The sequence below is a fragment of the Pituophis catenifer genome, unplaced genomic scaffold (genome assembly GCF_029215685.1).
Source record: "Pituophis catenifer annectens isolate HBS135680 unplaced genomic scaffold, rPitCat1.0.hap2 SCAF_4, whole genome shotgun sequence".
In the NCBI taxonomy this organism is placed as follows: domain Eukaryota; kingdom Metazoa; phylum Chordata; class Lepidosauria; order Squamata; family Colubridae; genus Pituophis; species Pituophis catenifer.
In genome coordinates, this window is record NW_027256884.1 from 93,526,587 (window position 1) to 93,550,728 (window position 24,142).

Here is a 24,142-nt window from a genome sequence, read left to right on the forward strand (position 1 = left end):
CTTCCCAGATGCATAGAGAGGATCTGGAGCCAGATAAGAAAGAAAAACGGGCTTACCGGGCCATCACGTGCCAGGAGCTTGGGGGGGCGGGGGGGTTGCACACGCAGGGCACAGCGCATAGAATTATGGGTGTGGGCATGCATGCATGCATGAACCTCCCCCACCCCCCACTCTCCTGGCATGCGATGGCAAAAAGGTTAGCCATCACTGCCCTATAGTATTTCAGACAAATGGTTATCCAATCTCTTCTTTAAACTTCCAGTGTTGGAGCATTCACAACTTCTAGAGGCAAGTTGTTCCTGATTAATTGTTCTAACTGTCAGGAAATTTCTCCTTAGTTCTATGTTGCTTCTCTCCTTTATTAGTTTCCACCCATTGCTTCTTGTCCTGCCCTCAGGTGCTTTGGAGAATAGCTTGACTCCCTCTTCTTTGTGGCAGCCCCTGAGATATTGGAACACTGCTATCATGTCACCCTAATCCTTCTTTCAATTGATAGTTAAGACTGCAGAAAGAACAATTGCCATCAGCTGCTTTCCATAGAAGACCTGTATATTGTGCAGATCAGAAGGAAGTTTGAGAAGATGTCTGCAGACCCTTCCCATTCTGGACATAAACTGTTTCAACTTCTCCCCTTGAGACGGCACTATAGGGCATTGCATGCCAAAACAACTAGAGTCGGGAACAGGTTTTTTCCTTCATGCCATCACTCTGCTAATTCTCACAGTGCTGTCTAATGTCTATGTGTATTTACCCATAGAATGGCTATAGTATTATTTATCCTTATTATTTTCCTTACTCCCTCCCCTTTTATTGGTATGATGATGATTATCATTATTCTGTTGCTTTGCTTGTACACTGACAACTTCTGCACCAGAGACAAATTCCTTGTGTGTCTAATCACACTTGACCTAATAAATTCCATATTCGGTATGAGAGAAAGTGAATAAGAATCAGAGAATCAATTCTTTCAAGATGGAATTTTGTCTATTTAACAAATTAAACCAAGCATATATAAAGTATATACATAGATATATGTGGGGGGGGGGTGTTTGTGTCTGTGTCTGTGTCTCTGTGTGAAAAATGAATAATTAAAGAAGTATTTTTCAGAAAGAAGAATCAATAAAAAAGAAGGCAAAATTTTTGTTCTAGTTTTGTAGATTCCTTAGCTAGATTCTTCAAATCAAGTTCTCAGGGGCTCAGTTTTAGGCATTTAACTGTTTTATGAAAGCTTTTTCATAATGAATTTCTTGATCATGAGGAGGTACTATGATACTTTAGCATTTGATTGATAAAGCATCCCTCCAGGGTCAGAAAAACTAGCCTCAGAGATCATATTTGCTATGTGGATTTTCCACGTCTGAAATTTTTAGTATTCCATTTAAAAAACAATTACTAAGCAATTTGAAAATAAGAAGGGTTATTATTTAGGCACTAGATACTCTTTCTATGTCTGGGTTTGTATATTTTAATCTTAATCTTTATTTTTAACTTTAATAGTTTTTTACAATCTTATCATTATTGTTTTATATATGTGCTGTTTTTATTTGATCATTATATGTCACCCAGAGGCACTTCCTGTGAGACAGGCAGCCATGTTAGTTTGATTAGTAAAAAAATTTCAATAATTTTTCAATGTTCAGTTCTATAATTCTGACATTAACTAACAGCAATTCTATCACTGCCAGTTTAGCTTATAAAAGAAACAAAACGAGATCTTGGACATTTCTTCCCTGCAATAGTAAAGGACCAGTTGAAATTGGTTAGTCATTTTATTTCACTCTTACATTACTGCCCTATAAACTTTTTGTCTCCAACTCACCATGCTCTTCCATTATATTTCCCTTATGTAAACTGTCAATGTACAACAGAACTTCTTTCTTCTTTCCACATTTTAAGATGCAGTTATTATTATCTACTATTAAGTCACCTCCTAAAACAAAAAAGAACCAATGGTAGACTGTCACAAAAAATTAAATGGCTGACTAGGGATTAATAACTGTGACATAGAGTTAACTGTAGCACTGTCTTTGCACAGGAATGTCATGTTTACGGCTTTAAGTAAGTAGCATTGAACTGAAAGTCTCTGAAATTATATGTGAAATGGTCCTGTGGGTACAATCAGTCAGCCACCCAGTTCCAAGCTACTGACATGTAATTAAAATAGTGTCATATAAATAGACAAGGAGAACTTGAACTTCTACTAAGTCTTCAGAGTATTGATGCTGGGACAATATATTAAAGTACCTTTTTTTTTTTTTATCACCGTGCCATGCAGGATTTAGAAAGGAGATTATGAGTTTGGTTTAAAAGCATGGATGCCTCATTTACTCTATTGAGTTCCTAAATAAAAATGGCCATTTTCTCTGAAATGCTGACCAGGCAGCTAATCCCATGCTCTCTGATGCAGTGGTTTGCTTAAAAGATTTGGCAGGCATAACAAGCAGAGCTAAGGACTCAAAACCAATACATATTTTTTAAAAAATATATCTAAATGGAATACAGAAAACATGATCTTTCAATAAATATGTTAGTGCACCTCTTTTGTCATTATATTTATTATTCTTTACTTCTAATAGCAAAAATCATTACTATGGTAGCATCTTTTCTGATCAGATAAAATAAACTGCACCTAATGAAAGCATATGAGGTTTAAGAAACTTTGCCAGTCAGAAAATGTTGCTCTAAGATTTGTGATTTTTACCCCCATAGTTTAAACACAGCTCTCCTCTACACTGTACCACTGTACAGTGGTACAGTAAAGGAGTTACAGCGCTAAACTCTATTATACTAAAGCTCCAATATTTTATTAATCAGCAGTTCAATTAGTTCATATTAATTCTGCATTTCTGCATTCATCTCATCAGCAGTGTGCATTAACATGTTATTTCAGTATTTAATATTACTTTCTTGATGTGCATTTATGATAAAAGAATCGCAGAGTGTTGAACGGGACCTTGCAGTTTAATTATTTCAACTCTCTGTTCAGTGTAGCATTTCCAATAGAAAGGCATCAAGTTACTGTTAAATACTTCCAGTGAAGAAGAGTCAGTGATATCTGAGGCAATTTGCCCTATGGATGAACAGTTCTACCAGTAGGAAGTTGTTCCTGATCTTCAAGCATTGAGTTCCTTGAAATTTAAATCCATTATTGCTTGGCTTAATTTCTGGAACAATGCTAAGGTTTTATCCACAGTCTTCTCCTTTCTTGACATGCAAAGAAATCACGCTGGCATGAAAACTTCCATTCCTGCAGTGTTCTTCTAAAATTCTTTTATTTTTTTTTCCTCAAGGGTGTTCGGTGTTGCCTTTGCTGTTGGGTGCTAGGGGGACAGGGAGTTCTGCTTACTCCTCCAATGCTTGTCCTGCTTTTTGCAGCATTTTGTCTAGCATTGTTCGTAGTATTTTGATCAAATATGTTGGTAGCGCAGTAGTACTGCCAAATGATAAAGGAGAAAGAAAGGAAGTAGGCTGTGTGGGAACTGCTGTCACTGCATCAATGTTGGAGGAGTTGACAAGTATGCAGCAACAATGTAGGGCAGTTATTCTCTCTCTCTCTCTCTCGTTGTCAGTCTGTTTCTCTGAGTCTCTTTTGATTTGCACAAACGGGAGTTTCAAATTCAAAAAAGATCTTCCAGAACATTGATATTCTACTATCATTTGAACAGTTTTCAAATGACCCACTGAAGTCCAGAAGGTCACCAACTCTCTGAAGGCTCTTCTTCCATAGAATGTTTATATAGGATATCTTAATCTGTTTTATGAAATAAAGTTTCACTTTCCTGGTAGATCATTTTGTCTAGCATAAGCCTGCACCAGCTGCAGGTTCTGTAATACATGCTCACTTATGAGAACATAGTCTCATAAAATAGTAAACAGACTATCTTGGAGTCAGGCAAGGAGGCTGTACTGATGAATACTAAACAGATCCACCCCATCTTATACTGTACATAAGACCCCTTAAATATCATAAAATAGCTAAATGACTAATATGTAGCTAGCTAGCTATCCTCCCTCATCCACATTTTTAATTACAAACATTTGCTCTTTTTCATTCTTTTTGCAGAAAAGTTATTTGAAATCACACCAACAATTTCCTTCAAGACTTCAGATAACTCTTGAGTGTAATTGCTCTGATTCTGAAGTTTTAAATTCATTATCAATACCCAGGTGCTTCATAACTATAGCAGCTGACTAATACACAATTTTGTTTCATAAGTTTTTCATATATCTTGAAGTTTAGATATAATATGGCCATTCAGCCTTTTTTTGGCCTTCACAATACCCAGACCAAGGAGAAAGTGATAAATGAATTTGGTGTTAAAATAGCCCATTGGGTCATTATTTTCATGATGATGGAAAGAATCCTAATATTTTCAGAGAGACTATTTCCTGGAAGTTATTATTTGTCTTTCAGCAGTAGGTGGATGCTAGGTCTTGGGGGGCGGGGGTATTTATTTTTTTTGGTAGGGAGGGTGTTTCTTTTGTGTTTGTTTAACTATGGCATTCAGGTCTCAATGTCACAAATCTCACCATATCTAATTTTATCTATAATGCTTCTCTATCACTGTAACTTGCATACTGTGTGCTTTAAATTGTTATTGTTAAATTGTTAAGTTATTTGTTTTATATGGTTTGTTTAATTTTGTTTTATAGATATAATCTAGTATGTAAATGTCTAGACTACAAATATTTTAAGTAAGTGGTTGACAAATCTGTGGATTCTGATACAGTTTTACTTTGGCTGTGTAACATTTCAGCTAAGGCATTTGATTCCAATGAGATTCAATCAAATTTCCCAATGGAAGCAACTTTCTAAATCAAAACAATGCAGCAATTTAAAGCATTCAAATTAATTGGATACTTCATATTCCTTTTGAAAATTCAAATAGTTCTTTCACATATTCAAAGATATGTTTTCTCACTGATTTGAAATTTCAAAGTTAATCAAACTGATTTTCCAAACCAGAACACCAATTTGACACAGATGAACCTTGATTTGTACAGCTGTAGTATTTACAGAGTTGAAAAGACATCAAGAGGTTTGATCCAAAACAGAAGAGAATACTGCCAGTGGAAGGTCTTAATATGATAAAACAGGTATGAACAATTCTCAAGCTATAGAAGACCAGTATTTAAACAAATATCAGATGCCTCCCAAGGCCATTGAGGGACCAGTTAAGAATTAATTGACTCAAACAAGTAGAATGAAAGTGCTTAGCAGCTTGGACTTTTTTGCAGTGCAATGGGGAAGCAACTTTTTGTCTATAATTTAATTCTTGTCTACAAGAAACTTTCTAAATCTAGTTAAGGTGTGCTTGAGAGTACTTGTATCAGCCTCTGAATAAGAAGTTCACATCCAAAGACACAAGATTTATTGACAAGCCCGGGTATGATGCCTGGCAGAGTCTTGAAGAGCTTGTAGAAAGTTATAGACTATAATAAACTTTCAGCAACAAACAAACACAATAATGTTAACATTAAAAATGTATTGGACTTTTATAAAATTTCAAGAAAAAAGAGATAACAGTTTAATTCCAGCATTATGTATTCCAGATGCTTACTATTTGACCACTTCATCCACCTTCCTGTAGTATCATTCTGATTGGCATTGTTGTAATAAATCTGGCTTCATGGAGTAATTCATGTTTACAAAACAAATGTCTACAGTAAAGAAGCCATATTCGCTTCCACAAATACTGCATAGAAATTAACTTCATTTGAATGACTTTGGTGCAGATGAGTTAACTAGATAAAACTTGAATGGAGATTCAAGAACTATTTGTCTGAAATGATATAGAGCCGTGATGGCGAACCTATGGCATGAGTGCCAGAGGTGGCACATGGAGCCATTTCTGCGGGCACGTGAACTGTCGACCTAAGTCAGCTCCACACACTTGCATGTGTGCCTCCCACCAGCCAGCTAATTTTTGGGTCTCTGCCATGCATGTGGGAGATGTGCGTGCACGCCTGTCCCAGGAATCTCCACGCAGCCTGTTTTGGATGTCAGGTAAGTACAAGGCTCGCATGGAGGCTCTGGGAGGGCAAAGAACGGGCCTACCAGAAGTCCCAAAACAAGCCATTTCCAGCCTCCAGAGGGCTAGGGGAGGCCGTTTTCGCCCTCCTGGAGGCTCTAGGAAAGCTTCTGGAGCCTCCAGAGAGTGAAAAATGGGCCTACTGGAAGTCTTGAAATGAGCTGTTTCCGGTCTCTGGAGGCTTCAGGGAGGCCTGGTAAGCCCAAAACGGGGCGTGGGGGAGTAATGTGTGCATGCACGCAGGGGGGGGAGAGCAAGGGGTCACACGCATCTGCGCAGGAGGATGGGGCAGCACGGGGTTTGCATTATGGGTGTGAGTATGCACACACACATGCTATCGCGCGCACACATACTTTTGGCACCCAAGGAAATAGGTTAGCCATCACTGGTATAGAGTTTCCTGCTTGAGCAGGGGATTGGACTAAAAGACATCCAAGGTCCCTTCCAGTCTGTTATTCTGTATCATCTTCTGAGTTTGGGGTAACCAAGAAACAAAGCTGTTCAGGCTGTAAGAGAACAAAAGAAAGGCTGAGTTCTGCTTGAATTAAGACGTTTTGGGGTTCATTGTCTCCAAATTTTGATGGTACCCTGATTTCATCTTTTGTATTAAATATACTTGTGATTGTCATCCAACCTCATACCCAAATCTTCCATTTTAATTCTTTATTCAGCCACCTGTAGCATACATATTTATGAATTATATTACCCATTCTGTGGTCTTCCAATGAACTTTATAGATTTTTATTCAGCTAGCTTTTCTCACTATAGATTGAAGCATCTAAATATAGTTCTAGTTATATGGTGAATTATATACAGGAAAAAATGAGAAAAAAATTATAATATAGCCTGTAAGTGTACTATATTAAATTTAATCAGAAAGTTATCTTAAGAAAAGTGTGGAGGAGAACTTCAAAACAGAGCTTTAGAACAATTTCCGCAATAAGATGCAACTGAAAATACTATGCAGTTCTGAAATTTCTTATTTATGAAAATAAGCATGCATTGTATCTTTCCTAATAGTTCTTTATTGTCCATTCATAGAGAAAATCTGAAAACAATTAGTAATTTATGGAGCAAAGTAATCAGGAAGAATTAGAACCAAAGCTTTAAATAGCTTTAGGTTTGCATAGTCTTTATAGGAAAAATGAGGACTGTTCTGTCCCCACTACAGGTTAATCTGTGTGCAGCTCGACATGCAGATAAACCAGTGGTGTGTTGCTACTGGTTCACCCCGGATCGGGCAAACCAGTAGTGGCGGTTTGCCAGCCTCACCTCATTCACATTCTAAAAAATGCAAATGCATATTTTGATAACCTTCATATTAGATTACTGAGATGTACTCCAAGCGAGTCCCTTGGACTGCAAGGCGATCAAATCAGTCAGTCCTAGAGGAGATCAACCCTGACTGCTCTTTAGAAGGCCAGATCCTGAAGATGAAGCTCAAATACTTTGGCCACCTAATGAGAAGGAAGGACTCACTGGAGAAGAGCCTAATGCTGGGAAAGACTGAGGGCAAAAGAAGAAGGGGATGACAGAGAACGAGGTGGCTGGATGGAGTCACTGAAGCAGTCGGCTTGAGCTTAAATGGACTCCAGAGGATGGTAGAGGACAGGAAAGTCTGGAGGAACATTGTCCATGGGGTTGCAATGGGTCAGACTCGACTTTGCAACTAACAACAACAACTCCACGTACCTTTAAACTTCATTTCATTACATATGCAAATACACATGTATTAAGCAGGCCAGTGTTTTTCAATCTGTGGTACGCATGCCATTGGTGCAACATAGAAAACCTTAAAGGTGGGATGTGATATGACAAATTTTCAGAAATCCATACAAATAGAAAATGAGGAAGACTTAAAGAGACGAGCAGAATAGCCAGTATGCAGCCTACTAAACTGAGGCAGGATGACTCAATGATTTATTTAGTTATCTATTTTGTTTACTTAAATTTATAGCCTGTCCTTTTTTCATTAGAACAGGTGGAGTACAATATGCAAAATTTAATCCATGATCTTGGCATGGCAGCAGAGAGCAACAGTGACTGATAGATGTGGAAAAGATAGCTTGGTTGTGCTGTATGTTTTTAGCATATATTAGCGAGAGGAATACATTGGAAAGCAAATGGGAATTATTTAGAAATTGAGAAATAATAGGATTTTTTAAATTATTATTTATTTTTGTGCCTTTAATTCAATACTGACGCCCAGAGACTTCTTGGACTAGTCTCTGCAGTTTTCTCAGCAAATTTTTTAAAAATAGTTTGCCATTGCTTTTTTCCTAGTGCTGAGACAAGTAATTGACTCAATGTTACCCACCTGGCTTCATGCCTAAGGCAGGACTAGAACTTACAGTCTTCTGGTTTCTAGCCTAGTTGCTTTAATTACTACATCAAACTGGCTCTCAGTGTGGAATTACTGCCACATATATATAATAAATTACAACCTGGGGTTTAGGTGGTTCTTGCTTTCAGGCCCGTTGTTATATTGGGGTTTTACAATATAAGGAAAGATCTGGTTTCCTCTTGAGCATGCAAATAAGTAAAATACAACCGAAGGCTTCTGATTAACAAGTTTAATGTTTTGTTTACATCTTTCAAAGCAGTGGAATTATCTTTGTGCCTAACAGTTATAGCAATAAAAGTTATTGTTGATGATATTACTGAATGTTTAGTATTTTTAGAGTTTACATAATCTATATATATAAAAGTCAAATACCATTCACCCATCATGAAATCTCTAGAATGGTAAAGCCTACAAACTTGAAATTTGGCATGTAAGTTCTTCTTGGCTTCTAGGTGCTTGCTAAGAAAGGATTTTTCAAAATGACCATCAGATCATTAGTATTTCATATACAGTATTATATTCACACGCTCTGAAGTTAAGGAACTAGACATTCTACTCTGCCTCCCCACCTGAAAAGAACTCTGTTCCAACTACCAGTTATCTTATATTAACACGGTCTGCTGCTACCCCTTCCCTAAACTGGGTGTGGGTGTGGAGAGTGCGTGACTCATCCGGCCTGCGGGCTGGGACATTCTACTCCCCCTCCCCCTCTGTTCCAACTGCCAGTTGCCTTATATTAACACACTCGGATGCTACGGAGTTACACATTCTAAATTAAGTTTTAGGCTTTAAGTTAAGGTGACCAGATTTTAACATTGGTAAAGAGGGACATTGTGGGTGTGGCTTATTTTGTGGGCGTGGCTAGCTGGTCATGTGACCGGGTGGCCATGGCTATGTGTATAGGGTAAGGTGAACAGATTTTAACATTGGTAAGAGGGACACCATTGTGGGCGTGGCTTATTGTGTGGGCGTGGCTTGGAGGCCATGTGACTGGGTGGGCATGGCTAGCTGGTCATGTGACCGGGTGGCCATGGCTATGTGTATAGGGACTACTCAGAGGGCTGGAAAGTCATTTCTGACAGGTCCTCGCACTTTTGACTGGTCCTCACACTTATGAACATCCTCACATTTATGCCCGTGCAGCATTCTTTACAACCATGTCACTCATTTCACAACTGCTTCTCTTCACCATGATGACAAGATAGGGCAAAAATGTAAAATGTGAGGACAGTCGTAAGTTCGAGGACTGGTCAAAAGTGTGAGGACCAGTCAAAAATAACTTTTTCAGCCCTCTGAGTAGTCCATATGCATAAAAGGATACAGTAATAGAGAGGGATGAAGGAAGGGAAGGGAAATTAGAGTAGGAGTGACGGTAAGAGAGGGAGGAAGAGAGGAGGAGAAGGAGAAAGGAAGAGGAAATAGGGAGGAGAAGAAGAGGGTGGGGGGAAGAGAAAGTAAGAAGGAAAGAAAAGAGAGGTGGTAGGTTTGAGGAGAAAGATTGCTGTACAATAAAAAAGATGAAAGGGAAGAAAGCCAACCCCAAACAAATATAAAGATATTAAGATAAAGAATGAATTGTTAAACTTTAAAGAATAAAAGAGAACAAATATGAATAAATAGCAATAATTAGAAACACACATACAAACATACAATGTATTTTCTTTGAACAGAATATTTGGCTGGTTCACAAATTTAAACAGTGTTTAGTCATTTCAATTAAATTTACAATTTCTATATTTCCTTTTTGCCATATTTATTCCTCATCTATTTTTTTAAAAAAAACAATATTACCCTTCATCCTTATCTCTAATCTTAATCAAATTCAATTTTTCCCTTCTATTCTATATTATACCCGTTCCCATTGTCATCTATTTTTATATCCATCCTCACATTGGTTAATTATGTAATTATGTAATACAGTTGTTTAATACAAATTCAACATTTTAATATAAATCAATTAGTTATATAACTATCTTTTTTGTATATTAATCAATATGAACATGAATATTCCAATTATTTCCATGCAATCCAATTTCTTACAAATCAATTAATTATACTTACCAATAATAATAAACCAAATAATTTCCCCCATATATTCCTCCAAACCACAACTTAACCATTTCTGCTTTCAACACAGTATACAATTAATAGTATCTCAATTATTACAATTCCCTAGTTAAAAAGAGCTTTTTTTTCTTTTGTGTTTTAAAATCTTGAACTCTCATCTTTTGCCCTAAATAATTTCCCATTGTTTGCACCTACCTTTTTTGGTGAGGAAAAGGAAAATAAATCTGCTGCCTAATTTTCCAACGTTGCAAGCAAACAGCAAAGCCAACAGCCTGTTTTACTTTCAGTTTCGTTTTGAGCTTGGTTTGCACAAAGAGAAAAAAAAACTGCTGAGCAATTTAGCAAGAGCAGAGCCCTGCACAAATCAGCTGAGAGGGGGAAGCCGAGCTAATCAACGTAGGGCGGCCCTTTGAAGCCCCGCGGCAAGAGTTTAAACAGGTTTTTTCCCTCTAGCCATCAGCTGGGACTCAGGAGGCAGCCAGGACTCAGGAGGCAGAATGAAAAATCGGGACTTTTTTAAAACGCCGCGGGACGCGGGACAAATTGCTCAAAAGCAGGACTGTCCTGCCAAAAGCGGGACGTCTGGTCACCTTACTTTAAGTGTCCATTTATCATGCCAGATCACATAGTTTTGTAGCAAAGCATGGGCGTCCAGCTAGTTGATGTATAAAGCATTCATGCATTGGAGTCAGATTTTACTCTTGGTCACTAGTTCTTACAGTTTTCTTAGAAGATTTTTTCAGAAGTAGTTTGCTATTCTTCCTTCATAGACCTAAGAGAGAGTGACTGGCCCAAAGTCACTCAGATAGTTCTAGCCAAGTCTAGAACTCCTGGTCTCCCAGTTTCTAGTTGGATGCCTTAACCATTACATTGAACATAATGTAATCATATTGTTGTCCTTTGAAAAAGAGAGTTTCTTTGCTTTTTATCTTACACTGATCCAGGATGAAGTTCAGCAGGTTCTGACAGGTTCTGGAAAACCGGTAGCGGAAATTTTGAGTAGTTTGGAGAACCAGCAAATACAAGCTCTGGCTGGCTCCAGAAAGGGGTGGGAATGGAGATTTTGCAAATCCTTCCCTTGCCATGCCCACCAAGCCACACCCACCAAGCCACACCATGCCCACCAAGCCATGCGCACAGAACTGGTAGTAAAAAAAAATTGAATTCCACCACTGCACTGATCCTTGATCTTTAATAAGCAAAGTGGTGGAACTTAAGTAACAGCAAGTAAGAATCATTGAACAATGTCTTCTTAAAATGGATATATTTTTAGGTACTGCCAACTCAAATATGACATGAGAATACAACACAGATTACTTTGACATAAATTTTACAACTGTGAACGATATAATGATTTATATATGTACAATGGTTTTGACTTATGATTTGCTGATTGCATCTTTGGCTTGGCATAATATGAAAATTGAGATGGAGAATTAATGGCTTTTATTAGAGTGTTTTTGCACAGGTTTATAATGTTTATCTGTAAAAGGTACAAGGAAAAATCAACATTTAAAAGGAATATCCTCATCAAACAGACAAGTATAACAGGGGATAGTTAAGCATCCTGAAGAAGTTGTAACTTTATTCTAAGCTAACTGAAACCAAGTGAAAGATTCTTTCTAAATGTATGATACATTTCTTATTGTGGGACTATGGACAGCGCTCAAAGATTTAAAAGCAAGTAAAATATGTTTAGGTGTCAAGACAACCAAGTAATCTCAGGTAAATGTGATTCCTTTAAAGAGTTATAAAATGGAAGCTGTATGTGCACTCTGGTATCTGCTTTTGGAATCAAAACTTAAGCACTGTAGAGGCTTAAGCTGCATATTAATTGAGGCTTACCATTAACAGAATATGGGAAGTCCAGTTATTTATTTGTTTGTTTGTTTATATATTGGATTTATGTGCACTCTTTTGGGAGTTTATAGTAGACTGTCTGCCATGAAATCTCATCTTAAAGAAATTGATCAATGATTTACTGAACACAAACTCCCCAATCCAATAACTGTTGTTTTTTGGGGGGGGAGGACAGGATGTATTATTTTTTTTAACTGGCATTGAGATATAAAATCATGGGTGAACATTGGTCAATAAACATTCTAAATTCAGCTACCAGCTATACAGAACAATCGTAGATTTCTGTCTCCCTTGCTTTAAAAACTGCCGTATTTTTCCCCGTAAGAGAGGAACTGTCTCTCTTAATGCTTCTTTTCCACCTTGAAGCACACTTGATTCACAGATTGACATTGATTTTGTGTGAAGATGAGAGGGCCGTTCTGAAGGTAATACGTCTGATGCAGTGTTGCACGGAACATTACGGTTTAATCAGCCTGCTACCATTTGCCATCCCTGGAATTGATTTATAGTTACAGAAGGGTGGAAAGGAATAATTTGGTCTCTGTTTGTGAAGGTATACAATTTCTTCATATTTCCATCTTTGGAAGAGTGATGTGACTGATTAAACTATTTTTCATAAAGCTGAAAAACTTCATTAATTTCAGTAAACATTTTAAAGGACACATGCACAAAAGTGAAAAAGATCCAAATCCCCCACATCACATTGTATGCAGCTTTTAATGTATGTGGAGAATTGTAAATAGACAAGGATCCTTCTGTGTCAGGGGAAGGAAAAATCTTTGATGCACAACTTATCTATCTGTGGTGATTTCTCAAGGAGCTTTTGACTTCTTTCTTGTGCTGCTTTCTTATAAGGCCTCACTATCGCCCCCAAGCCACAAACTTTCTTTCTGTCTGCAAAAAATAAGCTCTTATTGATAATAACATTTCTTTTTTCCTTATTTTATAACCTACTCAGCAACAAATCTTCAATAAACTTTATGCTTCCTTTAGCCTTCATAAAATTCACGATGACCAGACTTCAGAACACAAAAGAAGTTGTATCCTTCTCACAAACAGTTGAAATAGAAGGGAGACTTAAGGTTCATGGCAAGCTCTGTATTACAAGCGGAAACTTTTTGGCCTGAACCAGAATGAATGAAAGAATATCCATAACATAGATTGTGCAGATCCCAAAAGGTAACTAGTCTTAGAGCTATTGAAACTTCAGCAAGCTGGTTGCCGAATGCCTCTTGTGATAAAAAGAATGCAAGGTAAGAAATAAAAGAATAACAGAGTTGAAGGGACCTTGGAGATCTTCTAGTCTCCTACTTCCTCTTGTTCTGAAGAGATTTTAGGGAACAGGAGTGGAAGTACAGAATGGAACCTTTCAAGCAGCTGCTTTGACTTTCGCAAGCAAAACACTGCTATCATGCAAACCTGTTTAATTTTAGTGAAGGTGGATTAAGAATGGTACCAATGGACAATCTTAAATACCAACTTAAATGGTATACCTGATGAATGAGCATGTGAAAAATATGTTAAATTCCTTAAACAGCAGCTGAATTTGTATTCAAAAATGTGTGCCAGCATAAGTTTTAAATTGCAAAAAGGTGACAATGGTGAAATAATGCTTTGCAGTTTCTTCTAGTAAAACAATGGGATGGATATTGGAAGATGTAAGCAGAGAATAATAGGGTATAAATGTAAAACACCTTTAGGAATAAATGCCAAATGTGACCACCAGCCCCAAACCCGTTTTCTGTACGCTTGAATAGCAATTGAATTGGTGAAGCAGGCAATTGGAACATTGCAAGATGGAATGCGAAATGAAATTGCATGGGATGGTAGAGTGCCTAAACTATTAAATAAATATTTCCTAACTGCACAGTCATACCTGGGTCATCCAAATCAATTTGCAAATAGCTCATTTTCAGAGATTGAGGTTAATGGCAAATGCTTCCTTGATGTCTGATTTCCACAATTCTTTGCCTGCTTGAGCGTATGAAGAGACAGACTGCATGTGTAAAAAAGATCTCCCAGTGTTTCAGAAGGTAGATTTGAATTTAATACAATTTTGTAGGAACAACATGATAGTAAGATATTTATGACACATGCATTCTGCTCTTATGGTAGCAGATGTACAACTTATCTTTTTACTCTTTATAATAATTATCCCTGAGATGGATTAGTCAATAGTTTTGTATTTTGGGGGGAGTATTATAATTGACAAAAATTTGAAGATACATCATATTAAATCCAAAATTCTACACATACATCATATTTATTTTGAGACAATGTTAATGACCTAAAACCTTAAAACCGTTGTAATTTTAAAACAAAGACAATTTAAAGGTCACCTTCTCTGGTATCTTTCCCCATAAATTTAGGTATCAATAGAAATGAACATGTTGCAGATCAATAATATTTCTGACTATAAAACAAACATTTCCAGAAAAGAAACTGTGGATTACAAAGAAAAGAAAAGAAAAGAAAAGAAAAGAAAAGAAAAGAAAAGAAAAGAAAAGAAAAGAAAAGAAAAGAAAACATGCTGCCATGCTTTCATTTTATTTCCTATTTGTTTGGAGCAAGTAACTCTATATGGTATTTTTTCCCCTGTCAGTTGGTTTACTTCCCAAAAATGGTATTCAGAAGGAAATACACATTCTGAGATACTATATAATAGCTGTGACAATGAAAAATGAAATAAAATACAATAGCTTTCTTCCTTACTGAATAAAGCAACAGACAGATTGTATGTACCAATAGATAGTACATATTTTATCATAAGAAACAGAATGTATCTAAATATATTGCCTCCAAACCATCAATACTTAGGGTGCCTATTGCTCTCCATAAAACCTAGGAAAAAAGTCTGCTCTGAAGATACATTAAGTAGAACAAATACCATTATCAACATTATTTCTAGTTTTATTATTTATAACTTACCTTTATATTTCAACTGTAGTATCCAGTGCATATCCACAACATATAGAGTGTAATTAAATTTGTAATATGCATATTAGGAAAGCCAATATTATTAGTACAATTAGTATATCAATATATTCTGAAAGAGCCCAGACCTGAGGGAATAGCAGAGAACAAAGACATAGTTTAACCATCCAACTGTGAGGTGACCGAATTTAGGTTATTTTCTTTTCAGAAAAGTTATAGTTGAAATACCAGGTTAGCTGAACAGAGATTCTTCCTTGCTGTTGATATTAACATTTCCTACATTAACTGATATTAACCAGGGAGAATCCTCAAGCTAACCATTGATTCCTTTACAGGAGGCAAAGTCTCATCCAGATCAAAACAACTCACTAATCTATTTCCAGCACCACAGTATTATCAGAATTCAATTTCCAACCCATCACTTTCTCCAGGCAATTGTCCAGCACCCTCAAAATCCTTTGATTTAAACAAGCAAATCTTATGAACATACTGATGACATCAAAGTTTCCATTTCATTGCTCCTAGAGGTTTAACGTATATAACTATTTTCAAATGTTTGCGATTGATATGTAGAAGAGTGTGTGTGTGTGTGTGTGTGTGTGTGTGTGTGTGTGTATTAAGCTTTCCTAGATCTCCTTCACATATGCAAAATGTTTGCATAAAGAAGTCATCAGGCATTGTGGAAAGCTGCATCCCCTGGATACACTGTGGATTTTTTCTGCAATGATTTAAAGCATGTTTGACTGGTGGTCATAATCTCATGGATGAAGCATTAGGCACATGCATTCATAGATGTATAATGCTCCAATCATATTAAAGCCATTTTCATTTCAGACAGGGCATAACAAATTGGCACATTAGTGTTCAGGAGAAAGAACTATCTTATTTGTGTTTGAAAGCTGTTTGCTCATTTATAGCACACAGAGCCACTGATGAAGTTCTTTGCTTAACAAAGATGTGGGATCTTCAGAGAAAATGAGGACAATTGCAAAATCCTAACTGTTCTTGTAGCAATCAAACATTCATTTTTTTTCCCAAAGGGACTAAGGAATTTTTTGTAAAAAGAAAAGAAAAGAAAAAAAGTAAGCCTGCTAGTAACAAAATGAAACCTTTGATGTATGTTTGTTTATCTAAGAGACGTGGCATAGATTAACACATCAAGAAGATATCCTAATGGTTGAAATAAATGAACTCACTCCTTTAAGAATTGTTTACCTGCAGAGCATGCAAGTAGTTGAAAGTCATTCTTCATGATCTTATCTACAGTTCATATTTTACAGATGCTGCTTCACAGGGATAAACTTACACCCAGGAGCACATTCTATGCATATTTAGGAATGGTGCTGTCATAAATATTAATTTTCAGCTTTAGATTTGTATATTTTGAAAGATGAATGATCTCAGGAAAAAGAAAAACGATTATGCCCTTCCACTACCTTGTAAATAATGTGTATAAAAATTGAAGACTGGCAAGAAATGACCTATTAGAGGAAACAGAATGTCAAATCAAGTTTTTTAGTGTGTGATCGTTTCCTGAAAGGGACAGGTGGAGAACTTACTTGAAGTGCTAGCCATTCACCCCTGAAGATGTTGTTCAAGTGCAAGACAAGTTACATGTAAAAATGAATTTGTTGGTTTCAGTGACTGCTCCTTGCTGTATAATTTAATACAATTGGCAGATGTCAATAGAGAGATTACAGAAGAATAAGGATTCCATACTTTTACTAAAGTACTCTCTTTAGAAAAGCGGGCAATCAATTTTTCTGCTACAGTACATATTGAACCATGTTTAGGAAACCCAGTTTTTCCATCATTTACATCGGAAGTGAATGTCTTCCCAAAAAAATGGAGGAAGTTACGGAAATTCTAAATCATCTAGGTCATGGTTGTCCCAAAGGTGTTTTTTCAAGAAGACGTTTCACTTCTCATTCAAGAAGCTTTTTCAGTTCAGAAGCTTCTTGGAAGAGAAATGAAATATCTTCAAGGAACAACAAAGGAAGTCCCAAAGTGGCCTCTTAAAAAAGCACCTTTGTGACGTCCATAATGGAGGCTTTCTATCCTTCTCTCAAGGAATCAGCAGGTAGCTTCTTCCATAATTCTTTAAATATTTGTTTATTAAAAATTGAAAGTGCATTCCTAAATTGGGAGTTCATTGTTACATCTTTTCAAAGAAAGTTGAAAGTCATAAGATTATCCTAAATATTCCCTGTCTAACTATCTTTCACCTAATTTCCCCCCTCCCCCTTTCAAAAAGAGACTTATTTATTTATTTATTTATTTATTTATTTAGTCAAGCATATATATATATATATGGTATATAGTCAGCTAGTACCATCACTGACAATAGGGGATGAGATCTTGCTCCCCACAGAGAGGGCCCGCAACTTGGGTGTCCTCCTGGATTCACGGTTATCTTTAGAAGATCATTTGACGGCCGTGGCCAGGGGTGCCTTTTATCAGGTTCGCCTGATCCGCCAGTTGCATCCCTTTCTGGATCGGGACGCCTTGCGCACGGTCACTCATGCCCTAGTTACCTGCCGTATGGACTACTGTAATGCTCTCTACATGGGGCTCCCCTTGAAAAGCACCCGGAGGCTCCAACTGGTCCAGAACGTAGCCGCATGGGTGATTATGGGCGCAGCTCGTTACGCCCATGTAACACCTCTCCTACGCGAGCTGCACTGGCTCCCGGTGGTCTTCCAGGTGCAATTCAATGTGTTAGTTATCACCTTTAAAGCGCTCCATGGCTTAGGACCTGGGTACCTACGAGACCGTCTTTTGCCACCAATAGCCTCCCACCGACCAGTTCGTTCTCACAGGGAGGGACTACTCAGGGTACCGTCAGTCAAATTATGTCGACTGGCGACTCCCAGGGGGAGGGCCTTCTCTGTGGGGGCTCCAACCCTTTGGAATGAACTGCCCCCGGAGATACGGAATATCCCTGATCTCCGTGCTTTCCGCCGTGCCCTCAAGACCCTGATGTTCCAACAGGCGGGGCTAAATATACGAACATGTGAATGATTTTTTAAATGTTATCTAATTCTGGGTTTTATTTAATTGACCAAACTAAGTAATAATTTTAATTAGCAATTTTATGATGTTTGTGTGTCTATATTTTTCTTGACTGTACACCGCCTTGAGTCCTATGGGAGAAAGGCGGTATAGAAATATAATAAATAAATAAATAAATATATAAGATTACAGATATAAGTATAAACATGATTATGAATGCATGAAATGGATACGAATAAATGGGGACATTAGGACAGGGAGAGTAGGCATGTTGGTGTGCTTATGCATGGCCCTTACAGACCTCTTAGGAATGGGGTGAGGTCAAGAGTAGGCAGTCTAAGGTTAAAGTTGTGGGGGTTTGGGGAAGAAACCACAGAGTCAGGTAGTGCATTCCAGGCATTGACCACTCTGTTGCTGAAGTTGTATTTTCTGCAATCGAGTTTGGACCAGTTTACTTTAAGTTTGTATCTATTGTGTTATCATGTATTGTTGTATTATTCTTTATCTTCCTTATTTTCAGTTCTTTAACTCTGTAGCTCTAGAAAAAGTGGATCCCCCCCTTTTGGGTTATGACATATATAATCATCTTACCCAATTACAACAGGGATATTTAAATTGACTTAAAATGTTTAATCTATATTGGATAAAAGTATAAGCAGTTTTGAGTAATGAAGGAAGAAGTTTGGGAAGCACTATTTTAATATTTCTTTAAAGAGATTGCTTTGCCCCAGCCTACTCTTTTTTTTTTTTAAATGATCTCAGCCTTCCTGCTGTTTGTATTTCTGATTTTGAAAGCATCCCATGAGCTGAATTCTTTCATGATGTTAGTCAAAATATGCAAAGTTAAGAAAGGGCAACTTGCTCAAAAGATTATTATACAGTATGTGAGAGGATAGTCACATAAAACACTACAGTTTATAATTACAGAAGTGCTGGAACCCTGTACCCAATTTATGTAAATTTACCAATAGTTTTTAATTCTGAAAGGAAAAAGTGGCCTAAATTGGAAATAATTTAGTTTCCATCAAATAAAAAATGTATATAAAAAAATCAGAATATACATTACAGACCTCTTCCCTTCAGAATAATCATATTTATCCATGATTTTATATGCAAACAAAATTTCAGGAATTGACAAAGTAGGTAGATCATAATCCCTCTAGTTGCCATTTGCTTCCTTCTACTGTAATAAAGCCATTTGTTTTGCTATAGAAATACTATAGTATATAAATAGCTGTTTGGTTGCTTTTGTGAGTAATTTTACAAGACAAGGTTAAGTGATTGGCCTTGTCTGCTTCATTGATTCTTACCTGACAATAGGAAGAATTGGTAGAATCATACTCCAGTAAAAGGGTGATCACTGCAGATGATTTCTGGATTCCCTTTTCACCAGATATTCTGCAAAAAGGAATAAGTCCAACATATGATTCCTGGTCTTCGTTTACTCAAATATCACTGGTTTTGGTTAGAAGACTGTAATTTTCTCCTTAGCTTCTCCTCTCAGCTGTTTTGGGGTTCCTCACTTAGTTTCCTGGCTCACTCCATTTGTTTGTTAACTAGAAACTTATGGAAATGGCTGGTTGCTCTGACACTCCCTCTCTCAATCCTGACAATATTTGAAATTTGAAAAATAATATTTGTTGCTTCTTATATGACATCATAAAAGAACATGCTATATATGATTACCCTTGACTTCCATTTATTCTGCAGTTCATTTCCTAGAATTCCTAGGCAGCATGGATTCTTGGACTATTTCTCTTTCACTCTCATTAATCTTTTGGTCAAAGAAAGCAAGTAAATAGGCAGCAAGGCAGGAGTTTCCATGTATTAGCAAAAGCCTTCCCAGTGGGTACTATTGATCCTGGCTCAGTATAATGGCCAATGACTCACATGTGTTGCTCTGAGCAGCAAATGGGAAAGAATTTTGAGCAGTTGAATAGGAGGAAGGGTCAGAAAGACAAAGCACCTTTTCACACTTGTTTCTTCTCCATTCAAGTCCAATTATAACTGCCTCTCTGTGTGTGAAAGACTGTAAATACACCCACCCACACATATACACTGACACACAAAATACACTATTACATTTTATTCAGTCTTAGCTGAATTAAAGACTTTAAACTGACCAGCTCCAAGGTTTCCCTTACCAAATCTAGTTACATATTAAAAGGAAATGTCTATTACATTGGCAGCACAGAAATTGCATAGATCAACCTTGATAGACCAGAGGGTTTCCTGATAACTGTTTTCATTCTCCAGCCTTATGCGACACAGACTTCTATTTACTGAATTTCTCATTAATTTTGTTTTTAATATTTATATCAAGCTGATGGGAGATATCATCAACACTTGAAAGTTAAATTACTACTCTGGAAAGATGTTCACGAGCTTCTGTTGCTGCTGGATGTATCATATATCATATTCAGAAGTCAAGTTATATCCACAATGGAAACACAATAAATGGAAAAGTTAGGCACAAAGATCTTTCATGCCCTAGTACCTATACATTACATTGAAGTATTGTAATGTGCACTACATAGGACTGCCCTTGAAGAGCATTCAGAAGCTCCAATTAGCGTAGAATGCTTCAACACATGTGTACTTCTAGAACAGCACCTGTCACACTTACGCTCCACAAGCTGAATTAGTTGTCAATTTGCTTCCAAGTGCAATTCAGGGTGCTGGATTTGATCTGTAAAACTTCTCATGAGTGGGGCCGGATTATCTGAGGCAGGGGTATCAAACTCATGTCGTTATGGCATCATCACATGACATATCGTGACTTTTTTCCCTTTCGCTAAACTGGGCATGGCCATGGCCAGCACGTGACGCATCCAGCTTGCGGAGTGCGAGTTTGACAGCCCTGATCTGAGGGAACCTTTAGAATAAAATAGAATAACAGAGTTGGAAGGGACTTTGGAGGTCTTCTACTCCACCCCGCTTAGGCAGGAAACCCTACACCACTTCAGACAAATGGTTATCTAATCTCTTTTTAAAAACTTCCAGTGTTGGAGCATTGTTCCACTGATTAATTGTTCTAACTGTCAGAAAATTTCTCTTTAGTTCTAAGTTGCTTCTCTCATTGATTAGTTTCCACCCATTGCTTCTTGTCTTGCCTTCTGCTGCTTTGGAAAATAGGTTGACCCCTTCTTCTTTGTGGCAGCCCTTCCAACATTGGAACACTGCTATCATGTTATCCCAGTCCTACTTTTCATTAAACTAGACATACCCAGTTCCCGCAACTTTTCTTCATGTTTTAGCCTCCAGTTCCCTAATCATCTTTGTTGCTCTTCTCTGTACTGCATTTTACTCTAGTGCTGACATAAGGTACAACATATACTGTACCTGTGCATTTTGTGTATCTTACCTAAATGTAGAACCTTACTTTTTCCACCATTGAATTTCATTTTGTTAACCACCTTTCCCCAAATATATATGCCCATTCCATTAGATCCATTTGAGAAGTTATGTTTTGTGTCCCATCTATTATGGAATTATGCCTGATGGGTATCAAGAGATGGATCTTTTCTGCTGCAGAATCACTGTTATGGAACATTCTCCTTCCCCACCCAGTGAATTTATTTCCATTCCTGCTAAAATTCGGAAGTCCTTCAAAATCTAATCATGCCATCTAAGCTGGCTCAAGTCCCGCAGTTAATATTTGTTGTCTCTTATGCCTTGTGCCTTTTTATTTTAATATTTTTTTAACAATGACTGTTTTATGTGTCAATAATTGTTATATATATTGTTGTCTGCTGCCCAGAGTCACTTTTTGTTAGATGACAACATATTAGTTTGATAAATCAATCAATCAATAAAATAAACCTTTTCTATAATAGTACCCAATTTGTGGGATTCTCCTCCTGAGAAAGGAGACCCTTCTCTCAAGATATTTATTAGGATTTAAAAGTGATTTTAATAAATTAATTTAAATGAAATAAAGCTGGCACAATTATATATCTTCTTTTTTTTTGAGGAGTAGATCTTTATCTGTATCCCATCTATGGCAGTTTACTGGAAATAAAAAGCAGGATCTTCTCAATATACGGAACACCTTAGCACATAAAGCAGTTATCTGTCTAAGGTTGTTTTCCATAGAGCATTAAGCCACCCTCCTTTTCCTCCTCCTGCTGTTCTGATTTCTGTGCTTCTATTAGTCTTATCTGATGGATTTTATATGCCTTTTAGAGTTTTTTCCATTATTATCATGTCTTTTCTCTTTTAGAGACACAAAGAGAGACTAGCCAAGGACCACTAAGATAAGGCCACCTGTTAGCTGTCACATGTTATTTCACAATGAAATCTATAGCATTATTAATTAGTTTTAAATAGTTGCAACCAGGTTTTCTATGATATAAATATGAATAAGGGGCATATACAATAAATTAATCAAATGATTAGATTATAATAGTAAGGCATGACTAATTCACCCTCACCTTCCAGTTATTCTGAGCTTTATATCCTACCATCTAGAACAGTGATGGCTAACCTTTTTGTCCTTATGTGCCGAAAGCGTGTGTGCACACATGACAGTGCACGTGTGCCTGCCCACACCCATAATACAATGTGTGCATGACACACACACCCCGCATGTGCACGCCACACGCCCCCCCCCGCATGCATACGATGTTAAGATGTTATGTCTGCCTTGTATGCAGCTTTATTCCTCTCTAGCATTCATCTCCATTGTTCAGTGATACATGTCCTGCCTCTCTAGGATTTACCTCTATCTGCTCCTGTGAGGCACTTCCTGTTCCTGTTGGAAGTATATAGTTATATTCTTGATGGCTTGTATAGTGTTTTAACTGCATTTTGATTAAACAACAGCGCTGCAGAGACCCGAAAATCAGGTGGCTGGTGGAAGGCACACGCACAGAGCTCAGCTGGGGCAAGGGCTCATATGCTGGCAGAGAGGCCTATGTGTGCCACCTGAGGCACGTGTGTCATAGGTTCTCCATCACGGATCTAGAGTAAACACTGGATAACTCAAACAAAGTACTAATTTCTTGCTATGTTTTGCAATAGAGAACCAATGCCATATTCCCCACTTGCTAACTCCTTAGATTGATCTGGCACAGAATTGAAAGAGAACATTTTGCTGTAAAGGCTAAAGGACTGTAGGTTGTCCATCCATGGCTAAATCATTCTAGCAATGTACCAGTATAAATTGTTACATTGAAAAATTAAAGAACTCGCAACAATATCTGAATCAGAGTCATAATTTTAGATAGGGATGCACTTAAGTTAACAAAGGATTGATTATGATAGTGGAACAGCATGTATTATGCATTATAAGATAATAATATGCCTTGAGTGCATTAATGCATAAAACTGCAGGAAAGGCATTTTCATATACTTGTGTGATGTACTTTTCTTCTGATTTTGGACTGATGACTTTAATGAAAATGTAAGTTGAGTCACAAGCTCAAGATAAAACATATACACTAAAATATTTTTGATACTTCCGTAACTAAAATATGAGGAACAACAATACATGCCTTTAAAACATTTCATAAACAATCTTCCAATTTTTTGAATCACTAAAGATAATGCATATAAAAACATTAAAAATCCATTAAAAATAGCTCTATATTTTAAATGAGAAAATCTCACTGCTGTGACCAGAATGTGGAGGCATACCATATATATTTGTGGATAAACTAGTATTGTTATGTTCAAAAAGATCCACTCCAAATAGTGAATTTGGCTTATCTGCAAATATATATGGTAGATGCCCTAATTTTTTACTTTTGTTTACTATATTGTTTACTATAATTATTTGTTCATTAGAATAAATACTTTTCATTAGAATGGTTGCCAAAGGAATGGTTGTTTGAATGGTAATGCATAGTTGGCTATACATTTTGACAAACAAAAGAAGTGTGAGGGAAATAGT